At 65.2% G+C, this 6,045-nt stretch overlaps 1 long non-coding RNA gene across 2 annotated transcripts; it reads left to right on the plus strand.

Annotated features, from left to right (window-relative positions):
- The first annotated feature begins 200 nt into the window (after window positions 1–200).
- LOC120759073 (uncharacterized) lies at window positions 201–5,789 on the plus strand. 2 transcript variants are annotated; one of them, XR_005703120.1, is made up of 4 exons: window positions 201–490; window positions 4,053–4,290; window positions 5,338–5,564; window positions 5,656–5,789. It is a non-coding gene; the product is annotated as an uncharacterized LOC120759073 (long non-coding RNA). The 2 variants fall into 2 exon arrangements; XR_005703119.1 differs by having other exon boundaries at window positions 4,053–4,259.
- Window positions 5,790–6,045: the final 256 nt, after the last annotated feature.

Here is a 6,045-nt window from a genome sequence, read left to right on the forward strand (position 1 = left end):
CCGTGCCCCAACCCCTCCCCCGTTCTCATGCAAAACCAGCCGAGCCGGGGCTGGGCTGGAGGCCCGAGATACGCCAGAACAAAATCCCACCTTCCCGATAATGCCTTTTATTGGACTAGGTGACACGCAGGCTTTAGGGGGATAGCGGGAGAATCCTCTCGGCTCATCCGCGGAAAGGATTTCCGCAGCCCGCCCGGCGGCTTGTCAGTCCCTGAGGAGGTATTACCTCCCGACGCGGGGCTGTGTCTGCCGGCAGCTCAGCGCCGGCCCTGCCCCTCTCCGCTGCTTACAAAGATTACGCCGCCTCGGAATAAGCTCCGTGGAGCGCTGCTGCCGTCGCATCAGACAGCGGCTAATCAGAAAATTAACACGGAAAGAAACTTCGTGGCAGGAACTTATCTCCGATGCGGGCGCGGTGTCGCTCCGGCTGCCGCTGCTCCCGCACCCAGCCCTCAGGGCAAAACTTCCTTGGATGCAGCGCTGAAACCGGGTAAAAGCTCATCTAATCTCATCTCATCTCATCTCATCCCATCCCCAGCCATGTCAGGGACACCTCCCACTGTCCCAGGCTGCTCCAAGCCCCAGTGTCCAGCCTGGCCTTGGGCACTGCCAGGGATCCAGGGGCAGCCACAGCTGCTCTGGGCACCCTGTGCCAGGCCCTGCCCACCCTGCCAGGGAACAATTCCTGCCCAATCTCCCATCCAGCCCTGCCCTCTGGCAGTGGGAGCCATTCCCTGTGTCCTGTCCCTCCATGCCTTGGGAATTGTCTCTCTCCATGTTTCCTGCAGCTCCTTCAGGCCCTGCAAGGCCACACTGAGCTCACCCCCAAGCTTCTCCTGTGCAGGTGAACAATCCCAGCTCTGCCAGCCTTTCCTCCCAGCAGAGCTGCTCCATCCCTCTGCTCATCCTGGTGCCTGCTCTGGCCTGGCTCCAGCAGCTCCAGCTCCTTGCTGCGCTGGGCCCGGGGCTGGGGCAGCTCTGCAGGTGGGCTCTCGCCTCAGCACAGGGGCAGAATCCTCCCCTCCCCTGGTGCCCACTCTGGGGCTCAGCCCTGGGCTGGGGGTTCTGGGTCAGGGCAGGTCCAGCTCTCACCCCCAGCACCCCCTGGTCCCTCTCCAGGGCCACTCCAGCTGCTCATCCCAGCCTGGACTGACCCAGGGGTTGCCCCAACCCAGGGGCAGCGCCAGCACTTGGTGCTGTTAAACCTCCTGGGCTTGTCCAGGTCCCCGTGGCCGCTTAGGGGCACCTCAGGACCCCTGGCCGGGTGATGTGCCCCACGTGATGCCACCCAAGCCGTGCCCACCCAGGACAGAGGTGGTGTCACTCCTGCGCTGTGCGACATCAGCCCGCACGCCGCGGTGGCACTGGGGAGCAGCGCTGGGCACGCAGTGCCACCCTGTGCCGTGCCATGGGGCCGGGCCAGGAGCCACCATGGGGGCAGGGATCCCTGCGGGGGATTAGAATGCGCTGTTGGTGGTGCTTTGTCAGGGAGAGTTACAGGGCACTGAGCTAGAAAATGGCATTTACGGCCCCCTCCTCCTGCCGCCGCCTGCCCCGGCCTTTGCGGACTTCATTAGACCCACGTGCGTGTCCAGCGAGGGCACACGCAGAGCGGGAGGGACCCCTCGGGAGGGACCCCTCCCCTCCTCCCCATTGCCCCCAACCCCACAGCCCCTCCCTGGGACCCCAAACACCGCGGAAAGGGAAGGGCAGGGCCCCCTCCCCACTGCCCCAGCCCTACACAGCCTTGTGGGGCATCAAACGCAGCCAGGGGCGTCGGACAGGGACCCCGCTGGCCCCAGACCCGCAGTCCCTCCGTGGCACCCTAAACACAGCGAGAAGGGGCGGCGGGGACCCCTCCCCAGTGCCCCCAGCCCCTCTGTGGGGCCCCAGATGCAGTCACCTCCCGCGTGGGGTCTCGCTGGGATGCTGGGCCCCGTGTGGCTCGGCGCTGTGGCACGGAGGCGTTGGTGGCACTGCGGGCGGGGCACGGGGACTGCGCTGCCATCGCCGTGCCCCTGCCCGGGGCCGGGCGATGCCACAGCCCCGGTTTGGGAATGCCGGCTCCAGCCGTAGCAACAGTTACTACGATTTCCTTTTCCCATTCCCTTTTCCCGACTCCATCGTCTTCCCATGGCAGCTCTGGCGCTGCCGGGGATGTGTTTACAGGCAATTAAAGCTCATTAATTGCACGTAGAAGCAACAGAAGCCCCGCGGCGATATGGGAGGGGCGAGTCCCGCAGGGGACGGAGCCAGCCCCGGCCGTCCCCGGCAAATCCAGAGGGATGTGGGGGGCGAGCGGGGTCTGCACCCCCCGGGGGTGAGGCTGGGCCGGGCCTGGGGCGGTGCGGGGCGAGTGTGGCTGCTGTGATGGCTGTCACCTGCTCAGCAGCCCTGTGGGGACACAAACCCGGCCCCGAGCGCTGCCAGCACCGAACCGAGGGGCAGAGGGGTGAAGCCCGCAGCTGCCTCCTCCTCCGGGGGGTACCGGCCCCACATTCCCCGCTCCAGCTGTGCCCTGGGGATGAATTCAGCTCCCGTCTCGGCAGGAGGGAGCGGAGCAGGGTCCTGCTCGAGGCTCTCTCTGCACATGTCTGAGCTCGGGAAAACATCGGGGAAACAATAGGGTTCGTTAGCAGGAGGAGAAAAACCTTCCCGCGGGCTGAAATGAGGCTTTGATTGGGAACAGATGCGGGAGAGAAGGTACCGGCATGGATCGGGCGCGGGGCCAGCCGCCAGCCCGCTCCTGTTCCTCGGGAAAGGGAAGGGAAGGGAAGGTCCCTCCCCGCTGTCCTGCCCGCCCCAGGGCTGCCGGGATGCCCTGGCAGGGAACAGGAGCAGGTGAGAAATGGCCAGTGCCTGGGATGCACCTGGCTGCCGGACACAGGCCCTTGGATGCAGTCCTGGGTGCCAGGGGGCAGCCAGGGATCCCGCAGCACTCCTGGAGGGATGAGCTGTCCCCAGGCTGGGTGGGGCCGCTGCCGGGGGAGGGTTCATGCCAAGGGTGCTCTGCCCTAGCGGGAAGAGCTGCAAGCCCAGGATTTATCCCCCAGGAGGGATGTGGGGTGTGTGAGAGGCTGAGCCCTGTGCCCTACACGCTGCTGCAGGGCCGGCACGAAAAATGCAGGGAAAATCCTGGTGTGGCTTCCAGCTCATCTTCCTCCTCCTCTTCCTCCTCCAGCGCTGGGCCCAGCAGGACGCCCCAAAGCTCTGCGGGGCTGAGGCCAAGGGCACAGCGGAAAATAAAGACGAATGATGGTGCTGCTGAAATCCCGTGCCCTGCTGAGAGCCTGGCGTGCGTGGATCTGGAACTCGGGGTGCCGGCTGAGGTGCCTGGGGGCGCGGTGCTGTCAGCAGGAGATGGAGAGCGGCTCAGCAGGGCCTGACCCTGTGCCAGCTCCCCCTCCTTCCCTCCCTCCGGCTCTCCTTCTCCTGCAGGGCCGTGACGGAGCCACATGGGGGGAGCAGGAGGTGCAGGAGGGGTGTGGAGTTGCCTGCATTCCTGATCCCTGATTCCCGTTCCCTGCGGGATCTGGGCTCAGGAACCTCCTGCCACCCATGGGAGGGAGATGAGGGCACCACGCTGACCTTTGGAAGCCCCCAGATTCCCCCAACCGGCCCGCAGAGGGTCCTCACCCCCCCCCTCTGAGGCAGCACAACCCTTTCCCCCCAAACAGCAGCCCCCGAGGCGGGGAGGCGGCCATGCCCTCATTCCTGGGAGGGGGCACAGCGGGGTGGGAGGGGGCGCAGAGCTCACCCAGCGAGGCTGCAGCACCCACCCGACCCCGGCTCACCCCGCCGTGCTCGGGGGCGCTGGGGGTGACGGGATCAATACTCACGTGAGCCGGAGGATCCCAGCACCCCAGGGAGTGGGAAGGGCTCCGTCCTCCTCTCCCCCCGGCCCGCCGGCAGCCGCTTGTCCCCCTTTAACCCTTTCCAGCGCCCGGGTCCCCCCGCGCCCCCCGCCCTCGGCAGCGGCTCCGGCGGGAGGCAATCGGCAGGCGCGCTGCGGAGCGGCGCTTTTCTTCTCTAATCTTCTTATTTCATTTTAGCATTTACAATACCGCCAGCCGCTAATCCTGACATCAAACACGCCACGCGCGCTTTCAAGCCGCGCCGACGTCAGGCTGCGCGAGCGCTGGCAGGAGCTGCCAGCTCCGACGGCTCCAGATAACTCGCGGAGGAAAGACAAGGAAAGCGGCTCTGCCAGCTGGATGAGCGGGCACCGCGTCCTCCAGAGCCCTTGGGCCACCCACAAGGTGCCCCTCGGGTGCGGGAGCCACGGCCGGGGTGAGGGGGTGCTGGTTGTGCGGGGCAGGTTTGGTCTGCAGTGAGGGCTTGGAGTCAAATCTCTCCAAGCGGCAGAGGTGGGTGACCCTGCTGGTGCCCACTCACCCACCACCTTGGAGCTGCCAGGACCTCTGGCACCCTGGGGAGCAGAGCTGGACACCCTTAGGTGCTCCCAGTGCCACCCCTTCCTGTGCCAGGGGCAAGGGGCCATGCCAGTGCTCGAGGCTCTTCCCAGTCTCCACCTCACCGGAGCATCCTTTGGTTTCCAGGCTGGACCTTGCCTGGGGTACCCGGGGAATCCATCTGGAATGCGGGAGTGTGCCTCCTCCCCAGCAGGAGGGCAGTGCACGGGTGTGGGGACAGCGTGTGACGCCCAACACCCGCAGGCATCACCCTCGCGGGGTGCCCTGGGCTGGTGGCACAGACCCGAGGGCTCATGAGTCCCTTTCCCCAATCCCATCACCAGCTCCTCTTTGAGGGACACCAACTGCTGGCACAGGAACTCCTGAGGCTGAGGAGGCCCTGGCACAGGGTGCCCAGAGCAGCTGTGGCTGCCCCAGATCCCTGGCAGTGCCCAAGGCCAGGCTGGGCACTGGGGTTTGGAGCACCTTGGGCTGGTGGAAGCTGTCCTTGCCCAGAGGAATGGGATGAACTTTGAGGTGCCTTCCAACACAAACCGAATCTTTCTGGGATTCCGTGAAGCACTTCCCTGCTCCCACTGCAGTGACACAGGTCCGCCAGCCTTTGCAGGGTCCCTGAGGTGGCTTTTGTTTCCCTGCCTGCTGTCCTGAACTGATTTCCAGCTGCTGGGAGTTTCCTGGGCTTTCCCTGGAGGTGAAGTGTTCCGCGGGGCTGGATCAGGGGAGGGCAATGAAGGGTGACAGAGGCAGAAAATGATTAATGCCCTCTCAGGCCGTGCTGAGGATGGGATCCCTGCCCGGATCCCTCTCATGGCGGCTCCTGAGGGCACCTCAAGGCTCAGCCAGGCTTTGCCATGTGCCGGGGTGGTGTCCTGTGCCCACACAGCTTCACCATCCTCTTCCTCAGCCCATGGAGGAGGAAGGAGCCCAGCAAACACAGGCCCTGCCCGGCGCTGGCAGCACCGCGGGACTGAGGAACGAGCAGCAGGAGAAGGACTCGTGTCCCCGTGCGAACCTCAGACCTCCCCCTCGCCCTGCGCCGGGTGGGCACCGCTGCTGGTGTGGGGCCAGCTCCCACGGAGCAGCCCCAGGTCTGATCCACGGCTCATTATTTGGGATTTAACCAGCACTGAAGTAAGTAGCTTCTTTATTTATTCCCCACCCCCCCTCCTCTTTTAAGGCAGCGAAGAGCTGCGACTCAACAGGAATTAATTTGCCTAATTAGTGTCTTTGGGAAGCTCTCCCTGCCGCGCATGCCTCGACTGGGGAGATCCCAGGGCTTGGGGACGCGCTGTGGAGGCTGTGCCTGGTGGGAGCTGCCCGCGATCCCTCCCTCCCCTCTCCCAGACAGCGCTGCCCCGCATCCCGCAGCATCCCGCCCCCATCGCGGGGTGCCCGTGGCCGCGCTGGCACCCCGGGACCGGCCGGGGCGGGCACGGGGCGGGGGCTGGCCCGGGGGTGAGGGAGCGGGCGGCTGCCAGGGAAGATGAATGGTTTTAATCACACCGCTTACAGGGCACCATCTGAAGTTTCGTGTAAGTTATGATAGCGACAGTTTGCACGAAAATTGTATTTCCAGGCTTCATTGACTGGCTTAATGAGAATCTTTACGTGT

Source organism: Hirundo rustica, chromosome 14, assembly GCF_015227805.2.
Source record: "Hirundo rustica isolate bHirRus1 chromosome 14, bHirRus1.pri.v3, whole genome shotgun sequence".
Taxonomy (NCBI): Eukaryota; Metazoa; Chordata; class Aves; order Passeriformes; family Hirundinidae; genus Hirundo; species Hirundo rustica.